This window comes from Acomys minous (genome assembly GCF_964271855.1).
Source record: "Acomys minous genome assembly, chromosome: 14".
Classification (NCBI taxonomy): domain Eukaryota; kingdom Metazoa; phylum Chordata; class Mammalia; order Rodentia; family Muridae; genus Acomys; species Acomys minous.
The window spans coordinates 89,842,672-89,864,325 of NC_140496.1; the positions used below are offsets into that span (position 1 = coordinate 89,842,672).

Genomic DNA, 21,654 nt, shown 5'->3' on the forward strand with positions numbered 1-21,654 from the left:
TAGATAATAAAATGATTAAAGAAAGACTAGTAAAGTCAGCATCTAATCCTCAAAGCAAGGAAGGGCCCAGTGGAAAGAGCAGGAAGTAATGACCAGGGTGGCATTGGATCGTGACACACCTGGGAGTGTGAGGAAATAACAAACTGGCAGAGTTTTTGTTCCTTAATTGTAAACATAAAACTAATAAAATGACTTTTATTTCTATGGTAGTAAAATGTACTTAGTAAATATTTTATAGCCTTATGCCTGTAACTCACTGTGTCTTGTTATAAAATAATACTATAATACTCAAAAGTAAAATAGTAGGAAAATTGGATTAGTGAGTTCAGTGTGTGGGAGCAGAGGTAAAAATATCTACTGCACGGATGTTGCACACACTGCAGTTGTCCGCATGTCTGTTGTCCACATGTCTGTTGTCCGCATGTCTGTTGTCCGCATGTCTGTTGTCCGCATGTCTGTTGTTCACACAGCAGTTGTCCGTTGTCTGCATATCTGTTGTCCATACAGCAGTTGTCCGCATGACTGTTGTCCACATGTCTGTTGTCCACATGTCTGTTGTCTGTACAGCAGTTATCCGTTGTTGTCTGCATATCTGTTGTCCATACAGCAGTTGTCCGCATGACTGTTGTCCACATGTCTGTTGTCCACATGTCTGTTGTCTGTACAGCAGTTGTCCACACAGCAGTTGTCCGCATGTCTGTTGTCTGCACAGCAGTTGTCTAGATGTCTATTGTCCGCACACCAGTTATCCGCACACCAGTTAATGCAAACCTGTTATCCGCATAGCTGTTATCCGCACACCAGTTATCCGCACAGCTGTTATGTGTTGTCTGCACAGCTATGTTGTCTGCACACCAGTTATCCACACACCAGTTATCCGGACACCAGTTATCCGCACACCAGTTGTCCGCACACCAGTTATCCGGACACCAGTTATCCGGACACCAGTTGTCTGCACAGATGTTGTCCGCACAGATGTTGTCCGCACACCAGTTGTCACACCAGTTATCGCACAGATGTTGTCCGCACACCAGTTATCCGCACACCTGTTGTCCGCACACCAGTTGTCCGCACAGATGTTGTCCGCACACCAGTTGTCCGCACAGATGTGTTGTCCGCACACCAGTTATCTGCAAACCTGTTACCCGCATAGCTGTTATCCGCACACCAGTTATCCGCACAGCTGTTATGTGTTGTCCGCACAGCTGTGTTGTCTGCACACCAGTTATCCGCACACCAGTTATCTGCACACCAGTTATCCGCACACCAGGTGTCTGCACAGCTGTTGTCTTCACAGCTGTTGTCCGCACAGGTGTTGTCCACACAGCAGGGCCTCTTATTTGAGCAGAAGAAAATGTGTTTATAGAAGCTAAATATATGAAAATTTGATTTTGAAGTAGCATCATTGACCTCCTGACCCATTTCATCTTACTTTCCTTTTTTTAATAGTTTATTGAGTCCAAAGGTTTAGTAAAGTAACTAAAATATAATTAGCTTGTTCTAGCTAATTTAAGAAATTTTGTTCTAAGTTTTAGACAATACATGCTAATCCATTCGTGGGACCCCCTTTAAAACTACACACAGATATGTTGTTACTCTTTTACTTTTAAATGCAAAAGAATTCCAGAATAAATAAGTCAGACAGATTTGACTACAGATGTTCCACCAGCTGAGGAAATTCTTGTAGCCTACAATTACCTTTCCAGATCCATGCTGATTTGGCTTATTGTGAAAATTAGTTTCAAATAATAAATAACAAATTATATGAGCTGTGGAACAGTATCTTTCCTAAGGGTGAGAAAGAATTCAAGTCCTGACATCTGACAGGCAGTCATGATGAGGGCTAAGATTGGCCACTATTATTGCTGGCTGAGACTCATCTAGCCTATTTGTGTGACCACCCCAGAACCACCCAAAGAAGGGGCTTCAAGAAGATCTTTCAACATGATAATGGACCATCTGCAGGACACATTTCTGTCTCCGTGATGGAGATACCTCTGAGCATATGGCCACACTGTAGGGCTCAGCTATGGGCTTTGCTTGGCAATTCAAGCTCTTCTTTGTAGAATTAATCATCAATATTGTTAAAACTGCAGATGGGGCCCTGTAGGGCAAAAGAAGCTGAGTCCAGCAGGCAAGTTAATAAGCTGAGAAATATAGGATAATACTGTGTCCTAGCTGTTCATAGGAAGAGCCTCTTCAAGGAATATAGCTTGGGGAATAGCTGAATTTCCTAATCTTTTCCAAGGATGTATATATTTAGCAAATAAAATAACAGAAAATGAGGGAAAAGGATTAAATAGTTTTCCTTTGTCAAAACATTAATAATAATTCCAAGTCTGGAAGGGGGAAAATAAAAAGTAATTTCTCTTCAGCATCTATATTAAAAGTAAAATAATTTTTATTATTCTATTTCACAGCAGACCAACTCTGAAAATGACAAATATAAAGAAACAAATACACTGTAAATGTGTCATCGTATTATCTTCCACCATAAACAGTACTATTGCCTTTACCAGTGTTATATATTTAATAAAACCACCCAACATCAAGAAAAACTATCTTGAAGAAAGTAATATGAAAATGTAAGTCCAAGTGATTAAACATAAAGGAAGAAAACCAGAAAAGCCATCCCCAGTGTCCCAGAATTCTTTTCTATCATGCACAGTCCCAGCTCATAACTTTCATTCCCAAATTCTTACAGACAGAAACTCAACCTGAAACATGCCAGAGGAAGCATTGTAGAGATTCCCTCTTTATTAGACATTTTCCATCATAATAATTATATATTAAATCAGCATTCCTTGATGCTCACTAATGTCATTACCAAATACTTACTGAGGCTAGGGAAAGAGAATGAAAAGATGCTTTGTCTGTGGAGAATGTATAAGGAACAATAAAAATTATTAGCAATTAATCTGCTTTAGCCAAACAAGGAGATATATGCCTGTAGTCACAGTACTCAGGAGGCTGTGACAGGAGGATCACAGACTTGTGCTTAGTCTAGGTTACAATAACAAGTTATAAGCCATCCTGGGCTGTATAAAAAGACCCAGTTTCAACAAAGAACAGGATGGGAGGACAGATAGCCCAGTCACTAAAGTGCTTGCCTTGCAAACATGAAGACCTGAGTACAATCCCCAAACTGGCCACGGTAGTGTGTTCTTATCATTCCAACACCAGGGAGGTAGAGATAGGCCAATCCCTAGAGATCATTGACCATAAATGGTGATCCACTTGCCAGACTCTGGGTCACTGAGGGGCCAGGTCTCAAAAACTAACTGCTAGGTATAAGGCTGATAAGTATAAGGACCAGAACTACCTCTATATTGGAACTGCAGTCACATTGGTCTAAAAATTTGTTCTAATTACTCTTATGTTGCTGTGGCAAATCCTTAGAAGTTAAAAAGTATTAAACATACTGTCTGTATTTGTGTCCCTTGAAAAAGCCGTGTTCTTTTCCAACAACTGGTCATCTCTTCTAGGCCAAAGGTATTTTTTTAAGTTGTGATATATACTAAAAATTAAGATGTGTAGTTCTCTAACTTCTAATGGTTACATCCTGGAGGAACCAGCAGTGAATAACAAGCACTAGGAAAAGCCAACCCCATCAGATAGGGAGGGCACAGTTGCAACAGCAAAGAGGAAGGAAAGACAGATTGAAAGTGACTTGGTCTCCCCATCCAGGGGACATGGTCAAATACGAGGCACCAGAGTACGTATGAAAGTCATACCCCACTCTCCACTCAACTGTGGAGAATGTCCTGTCAATTGGCTAGATCTGGGTAGGAGTTTGAAGTTTACAGCCTGTATTGTCCTTGGCTGGTGCCATAGTTTGAGCGGGACCCTGGTGGCACTCAGAGGAAGGATAGCAGGCTATCAAGAAGAGACTTGATACCCTATGAGCATATAAAGGGGGAGGAAATCCCCCTCAGTCACAGTCATAGGGGAGGGGAGTAAGGGGAAAATGGGAGGGAGGGAAGAATGGGAGGATACAAGGGATGGGATAACCATTGCGATGTAATATGAATAAGTTAATAAATAAATAAATTTTAAAAAAAGAAAGTGACTTGGAGGTGAGGAATAGTCTGTCAATCATAACATCAACAGGTCATGTCCCAGCCCTTCCCAAGTTGATTTGACTACAGAACATTTATTATGATATTTAAAAACCAATGGTCTATGAAAGACCTTCAAGAAATTATGTTCTGCATACACAGGGGGAGGAAGTCCCCCTCAGTCACAGTCATAGAGGAGGGGAGTAAGGGGAAAGTGGGAGGGAGGGAGGAATGGGAGGATACAAGGGATGGACTAACAACTGAAATGCAATTGAATAAATTAATAAACTATTTTTAAAAGAAATTATGCTCTGTATGTCTTCTGTTCTCCTTCCATAAAGCACATGCATTGTTTTATGGAGTAGACACAAAGTTCCAAAGAAGGTATCTAATTCTACCTCATTTGGTAATCTTTCCTAGATTTTTTTTAACTTTTTATTAACTCTGTGAATTTTGCATCATGCACCCCAATCCCACTCATCTCCCTGCCCCTTTATATCTGTCCTCTGCCTTTGCAACCTCTCCCACAAAAGAAAAAATTAAAAATAAAACAAATCTCATTGTGGAAGCCATAACTGTGTCACAGTGTGCCCTACAGTATACCACTTTGTCTACACATCTTTACTTGCAAATATTCACTGCAATGAGATTATGGGTCTGGTTCAAGGCCTCTGGCTTCTGCTACACTGGAACTTTTTTCAGATATCCCACTATTGCCCTGTGTCATGGAGTTCCTGCATCTTTGGATCCACAGGACTGGTCCCTTCACATGTGCCAGCAGTTGATAGATGGGGTGTATGTTGGGGTGAGCCAACTCAAATCCCTAGATCTAGGCCTGGTAGGTAGCTTAATTAATAAGCCCACCAGCTCTCTGACACTGCCCCAGCTAGCTCACCCAATGCCATAGCTCGCAAGAGGCTTTGCCAACTCGCCTATTTTCACGACCTCAGAGCCATCAGGGTGGGTGTGTACCTCTCTCTCATCCACACCACTACATGACAGAAGAAAGGGGGGCCAGCTCTCCTGCATCCTGCAGCTGGCAAGGGGGCGCTGGCTAGCTCTCCTGCTTTCACACCCTCTGGGACAGCTCTCCCATGCTGCCTAGGCTATGGGTGGGGCCAGCTTTCCAGCCAGCCACAGGCAGCAAAGGGTTAGGAGAGGAAGACACCAAGTGGGGCACTGGGTGGGGATCATCTCATGTGTCCCTTCCCAGATTAATAAGTGATGATCTATACCTTACAAACTCAATTATATGAATTTTGATGGTAAGTACAGTCAGTTTCCTAGCTAGCAGATTTGACACTTGAGCAGCTTGTCTGTATAACACACTAATTTCCAGTAATACTCCTCAAAGACAACAAATAAAAATAATGGAACCAAATAAGCTGATCTTGAATATTGGTGCCCCATATTTGACCACGCCCCCTGGATGGGGAGACCTGGTAGCACTCAGAGGAAGGATAGCAGGCTACCAAGAAGAGACATGATACCCTATGAGCAAATACAGGGGGAGGAGGTCCCCCTCAGGAACAGTCATAGGGGAGGGGAGTAAGGGGAAAATGGGAGGGAAGGAGGGAGGAATGGGAGGATACAAGGGATGGGATAACCATTGAGATGTAATATGAATAAATTAATAAAATTAAATTAAAAAATAAATTTAAAAACTTGCTTTGAGCACATAACATACATTTAAAATAAGACTGTCTGTCTGTCTGTTTATATGTCTGATTGTCTATGTTTTATGTATGCTTATTATTGATGCATGGGATCTCCGTGTGTGTGTGTGTGTGTATGTGTGTGTTTGTGTGTGTGTGTGTGTGTGAGAGAGAGAGAGAGGGGGGGGAGAGAGAGAGAGAGAAAGAGAGAGAGAGAGAGAGAATGGTTTTCTCTTTGTTTCTTCTCGCCATGACCAGCAGCCCCAAATAGCAGGCCTGAAAGATTAAGAGTTAATTTTTCTTTGAAGGTCTGTAAAGAATTGTGTTGGCATTTTAATGGGAACTGCACTGAATCTGTAGATTGCTTTTGGATATAGCATATTCACAGAATATTCTATCCTATAAAAATGGAACGTCCATTCTTCTCAAAATTATATGAGCCTTCTCAAAATTATATGACACACAAGATCATAAAGCAGAATCAAAAATATTTCCTATATCTGATCATGAAATAGAGTAAAGCTAGAAATCAATAAGAAAAAACTACAGAAATGGCATAGATATTTGGAAACTGAAGAAGACATTTGCTAATGGCCCCTGGGTCACTAAAGAAATTAGAGAGGGCATTTAAACACTCTTAGAATCAAATGAAAATAAAAGCACAGCTCACCAGAATGTTTGCCATAAAGTTAACACATGCCCATGATGAAAGTTTATAGCTATGACTATTGGCATTTAAAAATCTTGGAGATCAAGATCAAACAATCATCTAGTGATGCACCCCAATGTCTTAAAAAAAAAAAACAAAAAGCCAAATTCAAAAGTACTGATGGCAAGAAATAATTAAGATAAAGACAAAAATTCATGAAATTAGAACCTAGGAACAATATATAAAATTAGTTTTTAAAAATGGTTCTATGAAAAGATACATAAAATGAAAATGACAGAGTATGTAAAGGTTTCCCATGATTATGAGCTGGCACAATAACATTATCAAAAGTAATCTACAGATTCAATAACACACTCATCAAAATCTCAATCCAATCTTCATAATACTAGGGCAAAATTACTGTAAAACTTCCATGGATTCACAAAAGACCTCGGATAGACAAAGAAATTCCAAGCATAAAAATCCCAGCGTTGGGAGCATCATAACACCTGATCTCAAAATATACCACAGAGTCGCAGTAAAATAACGCAGCATAGTATCATTTTGCTTTATTTAAATACCCAGACACTTAAACCAAGGTTATATAAAAGGCTCTAAAATAAACACACAAACTCACAGCCACTTACCTAATTTTTAACAAAGGTATCAAAATTATACAGGAGTGGGGTGAGTGGAAGAAAGAAAATCTCTCCAACAATGATGCTGAGGAGACTGAATATCAGCTTGAAGAAGAGTGAAACTTGACCCTCATCTCTCACCTTACACAAAAAGTCATCTCAAGGTAAAGCACAGACCTAAACATATAATCTGAGTCCTTGGATCTCTTATAGGAAAACACAAGTAAAGTACTTCAAAATATAAGTGAGGACCTTCTGAAAAAAGACTCCATATCAGCAAAATGAGGAAATGACCTACATAATGGGGGAGAAATTTTGCCAACTAAACAACAGACAAGAAAATGACATCTGGAAACTATAAAGAATGAAAAGTAATTACCAACTCCCCCCCCCAAAAAAAATTCAATCTGTAAATGGGCTGAAAAATCGAATAGAGTCCACAAAAGAAAAACTAGAAACAGTCAATAAATAATTGTTAAAGTGTTCAACGTATTTAGGCATCAGAAACATAAAACTAAAATTGCTCTGGGAACTGAAATGAAGGGTCAGAGGTTGAGAGTCCTTGCTGCTCCCGCAAAGGGCCTGGGTTCAGTTCCCGAAGTCCACATCAAACAGCTTGTGGCTGCCTGTAACTCCAGCTCCAGGCGTGTGGCACCTGGATTTGTGCACACATACCCATACACACATAGCCACACAGATACGCATACATATAATTGTTTTAAATCTTTTAAAAAAACTCAATCATAAAAACAAAAACTGCTCTTGAAGTCAGACAGCAACAAGCACTCTATGCTGTTGAGTACTCAGAGAAAAGGAACTTTTGTACATGCACTATTAGTGGAAAAGCAGACTGAAACTCTCTGGGAGGCAGTTTGGAGAGTGCTCAAATCCCTAGAAATGCTCCTATGATATGGCCCAACTACGTCACTCCTGGCTAGATACATGAATGATTCCAAGTCAGTGTGTCACGGGGATACACGCATGCTCATGTTTATTGTACCACTGCTTACAATATCTAAATAATGAAATCGGCCTAGACGTGCCTCAGCAAATGAATAGATTAAGAAAAATGTGGTACAGATGCACAATAGAATTTTATTAGGCTACAAAAATATTTAATATGCTTGTAGGAAAATGAACAGAACCAATAATTATTATAGTAAGCAAAACACGCCAGTTTTAGGGGTACAAATAAGGCGTGTTTTCTCTCATAAACAGACAGATTTAATTGCATATTTCTGGATTTGTATGGTGTAGAAATAGAGAGGAGCTAAAAGAGAAGAGGAAAAAGTCTTACAGTAGGTTGGGAAAGTAAGAAAGATAGCAATATAATACGTGTGACGTAAAAATACTAGCGAAGACTACGTGGGATGAGAAAGTAGCCTAAAGAGGGAAGGTTGGGGTGGCATGGTGAAGGATAATATTGAGGGAAGGGATAAATTTTTAAAAGAATAATGACATATATGTATAAATATGCCACAATGAAATCCATTACTTTATTAACTTAAAAAATAAATTGAAATAGAAAGTTTGGTTTCTGTGTTTTAAACTTGAGATACATAGTAGTCATCTAAATCAATATATCCAACGAACACATAGATATAGTGTCCTGATAAGGACAGAATTATTTAATTTTAAAATTACCAGCATTGAGTCACTGTAACTAAATACAATAACCCAGGGAAACGGCGCAGACATTAATAGATTCAACTAGAAAGTGATCACTGAACCCCAAAGAAGACAAATAGGCCCATGAGCAAACTCAGAAGAAATGCATGGGTGACTCATATGCTCCTGCAGCAGTTAAGATGAGGATTTATCATGTGGCTGTCATCAGTGCCTTGAAAAATAAAGGAATAAAAGGAGATGGCAGGAAGGTTTAAGTTTCCATTAAGTAGATGAGATGGGAGCCGACTGGAGTAAGCTGATGGGTAAATAGTAGGAGAAAAATATTTAGGACAATTTTTTGTATGGCATAATACATTTAAGGAATGTACAAGAAATAGATTTTTTAAATTTATTGGTAAAGGAACATGCCACAGCACTGTGGACAGCTGTAGTTTTTCCTTAATATACATATATATGTATATTATATACATACATATATATAAGCAAAACATATATATATATATATATATATGGTATAAGATCCTATCAAACACAGGTGAGAATAACAAAGATATAGAATACTGAAAGCAACTGCATTCTGAAGCAAAAGTGGGACATAGCGGCCATTCACAGGCTTCAGAGCAGTAGTTCTCAACCTTCCTAACGCTGTGACACTTTCATATAGTTCCTCAACTTGTGGTGACGCAAACCAGAATATTATTTCATTGATGCTTCATAACTAGTTTTGCTACTGCTATGAATCATAATATAAGTACCTGAAATGCGACCCCTCCCAAAGGATCATGACCCACAGGTTGAGAGCCACTGCTTTAGAGGAAGACAATGAAAATAGTGCTAGTTGGGTTATCATCACTATAGCAGTAAGGAGAGAAAACACTTGCTCCTGGAAGTTGCTGTTTTCTCTACAAAGAATGAGTAGTTCCTTAGCTGAAATTTGGACTGACAGCTGAGAGGAGCAGTGACTCAAGATATCAGGCAATAAATAGATTGGGAGAGTAGACAGGAGCCAAAACTTGAATCGGATATTAATGAGAGGGTGATAGAAAACATAAAAATAAGTTTTATAACCAGGGGAATACAATTAACTCTGCACTTTAGAAATAACTGTGGGAATACAAATGATGGAATGAGGAGCAGTTGAAACACAATAATTCATGGTTGAAAATGGTCCACAGTAGGGCATTTATAGGAAAGAGTTTATTAGGTAGTGAGGGAGAGAAAACTTGGAGAGTCAGAAATAATAATAGTTATGAAAGAGGGGTGTGTGAGTGTGTGTGTGTGTGTGTTCATGTATTAATCTGTCTTCTTTACTAGATATAAACTTAATCATAGCAGAGACTTCATATCATTTGTTTACTGCTTTATCCAAAGAGACACTCAAACAATATGTGTGGAACAAATGACAACATAAATAGTAGCCTTCTGAGGAATGTTTGCTGAAATTCAGTACCCCAGATTTAAAGTATCTTTTTAGGAATGACCAAAAAAAAATCATACTTTACTCTTTGGTACTTCTTAGCCTACCCCAACGTGTTTGATGATGTCACTCATTTTTAATGCTTTTAGTTTCAAGTCAAAATTTTTCATTCCTTCTCTAAAACCCATGCTGATAATGATCTGAGACAAATAATACTTAACATCACTGTGATGGTTAATATCAAGTGTCAACATGATATAATCTAGAGTCATCTGGGGGTCAGACCTCTTGCACATGCCTGTGGGTGGTTATCCTGACTGCATTTAGTAAGGTGAGAAGATGCTGCCCACCATGGGTGGCGCTGTCCCTATGAGATCCTGAGCTATGTAAATGGAGAAAAGGAGCAGAGCAGCAGAAAAACTTGATCGCTCCTGCTTCATGCTCTCTGCTCCTTGACTATGAGTACAGTGTGAGCAGTTGCTGTAAGCTCTTGATGCCTTCACTCCCTTCCCCTCATGGGCTGTATGTACCCTTGTCCTGTCAACTGACTAAACCTTGCTCTCTTGAGTTGTTCTTGTAGGGTAATTTGTCACAGCAACAGGAAAAGAAGCTAAAGCAATGACACAACAAAATTTTCAAAACCTAAAACGTAATACTCTTTTTCTAAAGACTTATTTATTATGTATATAGTGTTCCGCCTGCAACCAGAAGAGGGCACCAGATCTCACTGTAGATGGTTGTGAGCCACCATGTGGTTGCTGGAAATTGAACTCAGGGCCTTTAGAAGAACTGACAGTGCTCTTAACCTCCGAGTCATCTCTCTAAGCCCAAAAATAATATTCTACTAGGTTAAATTATGTATTTTTGTAGTTTATCTTCCTTTATTGTACATTGTTTGCCACTAATAGTTTCTCTTCATGTACATATCCCCACTGTCTACAAAGTTCTTGGCACATAGTAGGTAAAGTTATGATTCTGAGAGGCAGGAAATAAGTGATATTGAAAGAATTACACAAAATTTGTACTCTTGAAAAACAAGTAAACAAGATGAAAGAAAGCCAGGTCAAATTAGCCCTCTATTCTTCCATCATGAACCTCAGAATTAAATGTTGTTCATAGCTATATCTGAGCATTCCTTCTCGGGCTAGAAATACTGAGGCATGATTAAACATATGTTCCTGCCACTTTGGGACCATGAATGATTCTTACTGGACCCCCATCATGTTTACAGAAATAGAAAGGGAGAAGCTGGGCCAGGATGCTGGACCTACATCAGCTCCCACCCTGAGCAAAGCTTAGTCAACTTACTGTTGTATTACATGACACAGGCATATACTTATCCCAGAAAAAGAACCAATGACAAACCAAAGAAAAGATCACATCATCGTCCAACTTGGTGAACCAATGGACTTACTGGGGTTATTAACCAAAATATGAATAGGAACAAGGATGGCTCAGAAAAGCAGCTGTACCACCAAAAGGCCCACCCTCAACACAAGGTGTTGAAAACTGAATTCCTGGAGATCTCTGTTCAGCTTGCAGGGAGATCTCTGAGGTCTAAGAATGTATTCTCTGCAGCTTGGCCAGTCAGCAATGGTTTACCCCTTCTATAAAACTAAGTAACTGCCTTTGAGAATCTTCTAAGTTTTCACTTTCCCAGACATGCAACATTTTGTCTACATGAGCCTCCCCACCCTCCACCCCCAGAGGAAGTATTTTTAAAAATGTACTATACTATACTATACTCTCCCTACCACTGATCCAAGTTCCTCTGATGGCCAGCTCATCAGTGTCCTTCTGCTGCAGCCAATAGGAGCTTAGCTCTTATCAACTGTCTTCATTTAGGTCCTTGTAATGAATGGTAACTGACCCAATTGCTTTGCCTATTAAGGAGAAGGCTTCAGTAACAGTTATCCTCTTGGTGAAGAGGCCTGGCAGCACTCAGAAGAAGAGGATGCAGGCTGTCGTGATGAGCCTGATAGGCTGTGTATAGTGGGGGAGGAGGTCCCCTTTTGTCAGAGGTCTAGGGGAGAGGAATAGGGCGAAAGAGGGAAGGGGGAGATACAAGTGAGGGATAACAATCAGGATGCAATTTGAATAAGTTATTTTTTTAAAAAAAAAGAAAGCATAAAGAAAATCATGAAAGGGGAAGAAATATTAGAGAAAGAAAGGGAGGAAGAGAAAGGAATGGGAATACATCTGAGAAAAGGACTCCTTTCAGGAAGAAATAGGAAGACAAATGAGACAAGGAGGACAAAAAGTAAATCAGTTTAAAAAAAATAGTAGAGGGTTGAAGAGATGGCTCTGTGTCTAGGAGCACGTGCTCTTCTTGCAGAGGATTCTGGTTCAATTCCCATTCCACATGTGTTAGCTCACAAACATCTGTAATGTGAATTCCAGGCGATCTAACACCCTCTTCTGGTCTCTGTAGGTACCAAACATTCATTCATGTGGTGCACATACACACATGTAAGAAGTATCCATACACTTACACAAAATTCATCTATTTTTTTTAAAAGTAGAATGCCAAAAAAATGTTGTAATTAAACATTATTTTGTATGCTAACCTTAAAAGGTAATTTTTAAAGTGAAATTAATCATCTAAATGTAAGATAAACTCATAAAAAAATAAGAAAGAAGAGAATAATACCAAAGGCTACCTAGATAAATGTAACCCCCCCAAAAAAATCAAAATTAAATCCTACATGTGCAGTATCTAGATTCACATTTCACTAATCTTGTATAACAATTTAGAAATACTTATTATTTTAATAATGTATATTATGCTTTCTAGATTATAATCTGAAACACTAGTTTCAGTAGTCAAGCCACTTAGGAGGGTAATTTTCTACTAGTGAGATACCTCTGTTCAGAAACCCCATAATCTCAAAAGTGCTCACAACAATAAAAATTCTATTTATATATTATTTCTGTGCTGAGATTGTACTGCACTTGTTTACCTCATTTACCTAATTTGATCTCTTTGCCATTACCTTTTTTATAAAGAACTTAAGGTGTGCTTGCTGCCCAATCTAAAAACATTTCTAAAGAACAAAGTACCATGTGAACCCACCTGAGAGAAATATTTGCTTCTCATTTAAACATAGGCTTAAAAAATATTACAAAATGTAGGCAGGTTAATAATCCAAATCAGCTTCAAACACCTCTGAAGAACCCTATATGATGGTCTTGTGTGATGTGTAGTCACATAACAACATATGTGAACGCAGCCCCTGTGTCCTAGGAGGCCTGCAGATGACATTAAGAACTCAGAAGGAAATGAAGGTCTTGCCCCAGCTTTTTTTCCTTCTTAATAATTAATTTATTCAGATTACATCTAAATCTTTATCCCCTGTTTGTCTCTTCTCGTTCCTCCCTTTTTCACTCTATTCCCCTCCCCTAGGTTTGTCACAGCCTATGAAGCCTCATCTTGGTAGCCTTCCTGTTCTTTCTCTGAGTGCTACCTGGCCTCCCCACCAAGGTGAAGTGGTCAAATGTAGGGCACCAGACTTCGTGTCAGAGTCAGTCCCTGCTTTCCACATGACTATGGATGATATCCTGTCCCTTGGCTAGATCTGAGTAGGGGTTCAATATTTACTGCTTGCATTGTCTTTGGTTAGTGCAGTAGCTTAAGCAGAACGCCCCCCGCCCGAGTCCAGATCCAACCATCATGATGTTCTTCTTGTAGGTTTCTAGGGCCCTCTGGATCTTTCTATTTCCCTATTCTCCCATATTTCTCTCACCCACAATTCCAGTAGGAAGTCCCTGTACCATCTCAATCTCCTGGTAAGTGAAGACTTTCAGGGGACATCTCTGATGCTGCCCCAGCTTTTCAGCCTGTTTCACCTGTATCTTTCCACTAGACTAGGCCTTCCCAGTTCTCCCGATCAGAAACTTAAGGATGATGACAACCTAATACCCAACAGTCTAATACAACAGGAGTCCTTGTAGTGAGTGGGTAGTGGGCTGCAAATTTCTCTCCTTTATCCCCTCCACAAATCTACCAACCTCATCACTAGAACTTCATTTCGACTTGGTTTCCCTATCTGAGGGACGTTTCACTACTGTAGCTAGTGGCTGAATGCACTTATACACAGAGGATACTTTGTAGTTATTACCACCTTATAAAGTGGATATCACCATGATGTCCTTTGACAGATGAGTTCTTTGAAGCCAAAGAACCTTAATATATTGTGCTCAATCACACAGTAAATAGTAGAACTGATATTTGAAACCAAACCATCTGACCCCAGGACTATATTCCCGACCAGTTCCCTACCTGTGGGTCACAACTCCTTTGTGTGTGTGGGGGGGGGGGGAGTCACATGTCCTTCCTATCAGATATTTACATTATGATTCATAACAGAATCAAAACTACAGTTATTTTGTAACAATAAAATAAATTTATGGTTGGCGTCACAACAACATGGGGAACTGTATTAAAGGACTGTAGGATGAGGAAGGTTGAGAGGTACTGCATTAGAGCGAAGATGGTTCCTTGGACCCATCTGAGCCTGTATCTCTACCTAACAGCAGGATGAGCCTGTATCTTTACCTAATACCTTACCTGGGATGGAGAGGAACAAAGTTTATTCAGCCCCTATGTTGGCCATAGGCTAGGATTCTGCTGTGAGTAGAATACTGGCTCAGAAGTTTAGTGCTGTGGCCCACATGCTTTGGAGCATTAGCCGTGAAATCATCTGTTATCTTTTTCTTAACATAAATGGCCAGACCAAACTTGACCTGTGCACCCTTCTCATAGTGATTTATGTAACAGTTCACCTTGTTCAAGGCTCAGCTGGCATGGTCTTTTAATTTCTTCATCCACAGTCCTCTTTTGCTTTATTCCCCTCTCTTTGGCTTATTGGTCATATGAACTACGTAATAAGACAGACTTGTCCACTGGAATTCAGACTTCCTCTGGAGAATGAGTTTAAGTGGATTTAGCACCCAAAGAAGTTTCCAGACCAAGCAAGTCCCCATCCCCTTCCTCCAGGAGTTTACACACCGACAAGAGAAAACATTAATCACATCAAAAACAACTATGGACCACACATTGGTCTAATTGGAGCCATACAAATTATTTCTTTGGGGGATGCAAACTACACCTTGGTTTGGGAAGCAGAAGAGAAAAAAAAAGGGCAGTGGAACTCAAGGGGGCCAAGGTGGGAATTTAGATGATGACAATAAGGAGAGGAAGGAAGAAAGAAGATGTAGAGAAGAGAGAAGAAAGAAAAGAGAAAAATATTGCAGCTATAGTTTGAATTTTTTTTTGAGAGAGAGAGAAAGAGAGAAGGTTTCTCTGTATAACCTTGACTATCCTGGGCTTGCTTTGAAGACCAGGCTGAGCCCGAACTCAGAGCAATCTGCCTGCCTCTGCCTCCCCCAGTGCTGGATTTACAGGTGTGTACCACCACACCCAGCTGCTTGATACATTTTCAATCTGAGAAACTACACTCAAAAATAAATTCATCAGATAACCATTCTCTGAAAAGATGTTCTCAGTGATCAGTCTGATAGATGTCAGCGTCCCAGGAAAATACTCTAAAAACCACAAGCCCAGGAGTCTTCTGATATATAGTTCCTCTGAGAAAAAAACAGCATGTGCCAGGCAACATATTATGTACTTCATAACAATCCCCTTCAATCTTCACAGATACATGAGATACATATTGTTGGTCCCTCCACATTGATTAAGAAATTAAAAACAAAAATTTGCACATAGTCAATGCATTGCCAAGTAACAGGGAAGAAGAGATTCAGACATGCAGTAAATTACACTTAATTCCACATTCTTAAGCATGTTAACTTCCATGTTCCCTAGACTTCTCTGCTGAAATAATCTCTTCAACGTTTAGCTTCTGTCAAAATGCCAGGTTTTAATTTCTTATACCTTCCTTTGACAGCAAGACGTAAACAACAGCAATCCTTCAAATTGTGCTTTGGAGATTTGACTCATCTGTTCACTTGAATATACTCTTCTGCTCAAAATATGCTAGACTTGGGGTATACAGCTAACAGTCATTTTAAACAAGAGCCTACTGCAGAAGGCCACATCTTAAGCACCTCACTAGATTAAAAAAAAATTAGTGCAAGTGTTCATTAACAGAACAATAAAGAGATTCCACACAGGAGTAATATGCATAAATTTCATTGATATGTCTGACAGACAACAGTTGAGAGCATAGTGGGACTTGCAAGAAGGTCACTTCCGCTGTATCATTATCCAACAAGCATTCATTCATCGAGGACCTCTGATAGCTAGGACGGGGTGGTAGGGATTGTTAAGGGGAAGAGCATTAAAAAGGAAATCTGAGAATCACATCAGGAAGGAAGCGACGGAGAAATATAACCTGTCACCCCTGTCTTCAAGGTTCCCAGTGTTTTATATAGGAAGTACGTGCCTGGGGCAGCTGATGAAATTCTTGTCTTGAAACATTTATGTAGCGTAAAGCTGCTTTTGAACTAAGTGGATCTCTATTTTGAATGACCTGTGTGTCAGCTCTGTGTCCAGCTTGCTGAAAATTCTCATGTGTTTGGCTGGAAACATCTTTAATGCTCAAGGTGCTGAGAAAGGTTTATGCCTTCTGTGTTACCTGAACATTTTAGGTGGAGATCCAGAGTGATGGTCAGCTTAATACCTCTTCGGTGAGATGGTATAAACCAGCACCTAAAAAGGTCCTAATTCACATGAAAATTATAAATCAAAACTCTGAGATATAATCAAAACAATCATTAGAAATGGTGAATTAAAACATAGTGAAATAATTCTGAATTGGATTTAAATATGATCTGGTTTACACTAAGGAATGAGAAAATACAACTTTGTACCTCAAAGACCGCCCCCCCCCAAAAAATATCAAAACAAAAATTATAGGAAATAACTACAAATAATTACAGTCTCAGAAATGTTGTATCTTGAGAGATTTTAGATAAAATGAAGGTTTCTCTCTTGAAGAACCACATATTGGAAAATAAATAGTCTTTAAATGGGGAACTATTATCTAATTCCCTGAATGAGAGCCAACAGATACAGGCACATCAGCAACATTTGGGCTCATTTGTTATTTGATCAACATAGAAAGCACTGGGGACTCAGCATTTGCAATCACTCCAGCAAATTCATTACATGCCTTACCTCATTTATTCTAAAGAAACTATAAGGTTTATAACTCTCTTTGAGAGACTGTAAGCAACTGAGGTCATAACTGTTGCAAAACATGCCCGGATCGCACAGCTGGTAAGGAAAGGAGTGAAGACACAAAGACTCGGTGATACGAACCTTCAGGGTTATCTTAAAAGTGGACAGATTTAAATATCTCAATCCTATCACCAGTTCTGCTGTAACTATCCATGGGGCCTTGAAGAGTCGCCATGATAAGAATTTAATATCCTCACCCATAACGTGATCAGCAGCAATAATAACCACTAAGATTTCTTTCCACCCTGCAATTCAGTGACTCTGTATTAAAGAAACTAATTGGCATGTTCCCAGATACTAAAAGCGCACCAAAGGTTGTCCTTCAGAGAAGTTTATATTGTGATTAATGACAAGGGTCTGAACATTGGAACAGATGTTACAAAACACTGCTCAAGAAAGTGCGTATCTATGAACAAACTCCATTCTACAGATGCTGCTGGGAGAAAAGGGGAGCAGCAGAGAGATGGAGGCAGGGCAGATGGGAGCAGATGGTTGCTTGAGTTTATGAGTGGAGAGGTCGTATCTTATCACCTAAGAAATGCTGTAAACACTCTCTTAAATTTTTCACTTCCATGTTCTGCTGAGAGTTCACAATGTCAAACCTACTGCCCAGGTCAGGGTTCCAAGAGCCAGGGAGTAAAGGCTGCAGCACAAATGCCAACTAGGGTTTTCTGAACTGGATGAGAAAACACAGATTTGTCCAAACGCAAACACTGTGTTTCTCTCTGCATTATATAATGCAACTTAAAGAGAAGTAACAATGAGAAAAACAGTGCCAAAGCCATTTGATAGACTGTAGAAATGGTACTGTGTCAGGGACAGCAGGGTTCCCAAAACAGTGGCAGAGTGGTGCCAGGTCACAGAGGTCCAGGAAGCCCAGACTTGAGTTAACAAATGAGGTTGAAGAAAATTAATTCAAGGGCTCTAAATATGCAATCAAAGCATCTCTCTCTTTCTTTCTTGACAACCCATTATAAATGAGTGTCCTGTAGTCTCTGTACAATGGAGAGAGACAGATAGAGAAGAGCTTCTTTTCTTTCAGCTAACCCTGGTAGCACTTCTAAAACTATTTCACCGTTATATATCCACACTATGCTATGGTAGTTCATGTATCATTTTATCATTTACTTATTCATGAACTCATGATTATACCAAAGAAACTGGAGCCCAGCGTTTAAGTGTTTCATGTAGTATATCTGTATAAGTATATAAGAAAGAACAAAAATATCCTCTCATAATTATATCTGTATCTTGGCTTTTTAAAAGGCTTATCAATCAAAAGAAGATTTCATAAAATAGTTATAAAATTGTCTATGAAATTCTTCTCTCCTTAATACTCTGGTTTCTCCTTAGCTCTATACATATTTTGGTTTTTGCCTCAAAAATCATTGTCCACTAAAACATTGTCCACTAGTGTTTTTTTTTAACTGCTGTATCAGTCACTTTTATTTGAGACAGGGTTTCTCTGTGTAGCCTTGGCTGTCCTAGACTCACTTTGTAGACCAGGCTGGCATCAAACTCATAGAGATCCACCTGCCTCTGCCTCCCAAGTGCTGGGATTAAAGGTGCGCACCACCACACCGGCTTCAGTCCCTTTTCTAATGCTTGCAAGACACACCTTGTCTTAGACCCCTTTCTTTGTCTCCTTTTACTTTCTGCCTACCATGACACGAACTTCTTTGATCTGCCACACTCCTGCCACCGTGATATTATGTCTCACTACAAAGGGAAAGTGATAGAGTGAAGGACCGCTGGATTACAATTTTCTTTACTGTTGCCCTTGCCCTCGCTCTATGGTATCACATGTACAGAGTATCAACAAAGCATCATCAGACTTGGCACATATAGCTGTCTGCTTATCCTCGCTAAGAGCCTGGGTTTATGCTCTCAGTTTAGTTGTGCCCAGGGTCCATGAGGCAGAGCTCAGCCTTCTATGATAACCCTAAGGAAACTAACTGCATAACCAGCTTCCTGTTCTCATTTTTATAGGAACTTTCCCCAATGAACCATACTACATCTGGTTCATCAAAAGGCTTATCTCTTAAGTTTTGTCTGCTGAACTACATTAAATAACATCTGGATAGTCGTGGATGAACGCCCCACATTACTAACTGTGCTGAATAAGCTATATTTTGGAGCAAGAAGCACTAGGATTGAGAGTAGAACGTTGATTTAAAGATCCTTTGGCCTATCAAGTAAAAAGGCATCTTAGCTGCTCTGCTGCTGCTGTGATAAATACCCTAAAGGAGAAAGAAGAGGGGACTTGTTTAGGCTCACCGTTCCTGGATGGATACAGACTATCATGGTGGCAGGATCAGGAACCTGGCCAGTCACATTGCAACTGCACTGGGAAGCAAAGTACGAACAGGAAGTGAGGTCAGGCCATGAAGTTTCAAGGCTGGTCCCCAGTGACTCACCTGTTAAGTGAGGTCTCACCTCCCAATCAGCACCATACTGCTATGGACCAAGTATTTGAACACATGAGGTTGTGGGCAGTATTTCACATTCAAGCCAGATTCAGCATAAACCTTGAAGATATAAATGACAAGTCTCTGTAATCTAAAGGGGTTCCTCTGAAGCATACAAATCGGTATGGAATCTGTCCCAGAGATGGATTGTGCCTTCCCAGAAAAAAGAGATCAAAGAATCTATTTACACAGCCTCTTTTAAGATGCTCTTTGAAAGCTAGTAGAATTCATTAGATGACTTGGCGAATAGTTGCCCATTTGAAATGATAGGCCGGTTTTACTTCACTGCTCTTTAGCCCCTCAAGTATATGTACCATGATATGTGGGCACGTTCACAAATTACCCTCCGTGATATAGTGCCATTCCAGGTAATCCATCAAGAATGTCCCAGGTCCTATCAGACACTTAGGAGCTACTGTGTGCAGTCTCCATGTGAACTCTCCAGCCCCTTGAGCCAGTCCAGTTCTCTAGGCAGATGTTAAGCTCTGGTCCAAAATAACACTGACAACGTTCCAAGGAAGCATAGAATTCTTTCTCTGTATGTTTTCCAAAACCGTCAGAGAAACTGCCCAGATTGTCTTGATTGTTTAACGTCTTACATAAAGATAGGTTGTTTGACATTAGTGACTTCAAATTCCCCCAACAAGTTCTTGGAAAGGGAGTGTCCTGAACAGGTGCAATAGCAAATTTATTAAAGAATTCTGGATATGGGGGCACTGGACTTGTTCATTCAAGGGTGTTTTAATTCTCCCAGTTATCAGGGAGATGCCCTAAGGAGGTGTGTCCTCAACTGAGGACCACTCATGAGGACCTTTTTTTTTCAACAGGACTTAGAGGCCTATAGTTTTAATTCCTGCTTTTATAAGCTTCTGGCTATGAGGTAGACATCTTTCCACGGCAACCTACAAGCCTTGTAATAACTAACTAGCTTCCTAACAACAGCAATAAGGAAAACAGCAATGGTGTTTTGACATATGTCATATGCAGAAGCCATTGCTCTCACAGCCCTGAAATTACTTTAATTGCTTTCTGTGATGCTACCAGTCTCTGGTTTGAGGAGCCCTGCCACACTAAGCCTCAGTTCAGTTTGGCTCCCCTTGCTTTTATAGCCTCATTTATCTTGCTGACACTTTGATTCACATAGATTTTTTTTTCCACTGAACACTTTGGGGGGAGAGAAATCCAGAACTTTCCAAGAACAGAATGCACGGCCTCGGGCGCCACAGGTTCTCTTTCCATGCAAGCTTAAAGGTCCAGCCGCTGTGTGTATCTAGCATTGTTTTTTGTTTGTTTGTTTTTTGTTTTTTTAAGAACAACATTCGTGTGGAGACACAATACGATTTGCCTACTCAGAGAGTCCATCCAAGATTCCTTGAGACAATACAGAATGGGACTAACATGGCTGGCTAGGAGGGGCACTCAGCATGAATATTCTGGTTTATTTCTTCCTTCTTTCATTCCACTGTCCTTTAAAATCACATGTGAACACATGGAACACAGTGTACCCTCATATTGGAAAAGGGAGAAAAAAAGAAGGCAGAAAACATTTGGCCTAGAAATGACACTGGGAGAGTAATTTTCATTTTGAGGATATCTTTCTCTGCTGGTTAATCATTAAAATAAGGAAATATTATTTTAAGTCTGTACTACAAACCTCACTATTGACCTTTACTTCACTTACACATTTAGAAATCCACACTTAAGATAAAAAAAAAATTTAGTGCTATGGAGGAAATAATCAGATCCTCAAAAACTAGCAATTAGGGTTAGAGGGATGACTCTGCAGCTAAGAGCCTGCACCTCACTTGCAGAGACCTGAGTTCAGTTCTCAACACTCATTTTAGGAAGCTCATGACTACCTTCTTCTGCTCCAGGGGACCTACCACCCTCTTCCAGACTCTGCAGGCACCTGCACTCACGTGTGCACATATCCACAATT

The 21,654-nt window shown here is 39.8% G+C and overlaps 1 long non-coding RNA gene across 1 annotated transcript in view; it reads right to left on the reverse strand.

The window, feature by feature from the left end:
* Positions 1-1,214: 1,214 nt before the first annotated feature.
* LOC311583140 overlaps positions 1,215-21,654 on the reverse strand; it is a 163,116-nt gene continuing 142,676 nt past the window's right edge. The window contains exon 3 of the long non-coding RNA XR_014774389.1: positions 1,215-1,335. This is a non-coding gene — a long non-coding RNA (uncharacterized lncRNA). The remainder of the gene's footprint in view (positions 1,336-21,654) is intronic.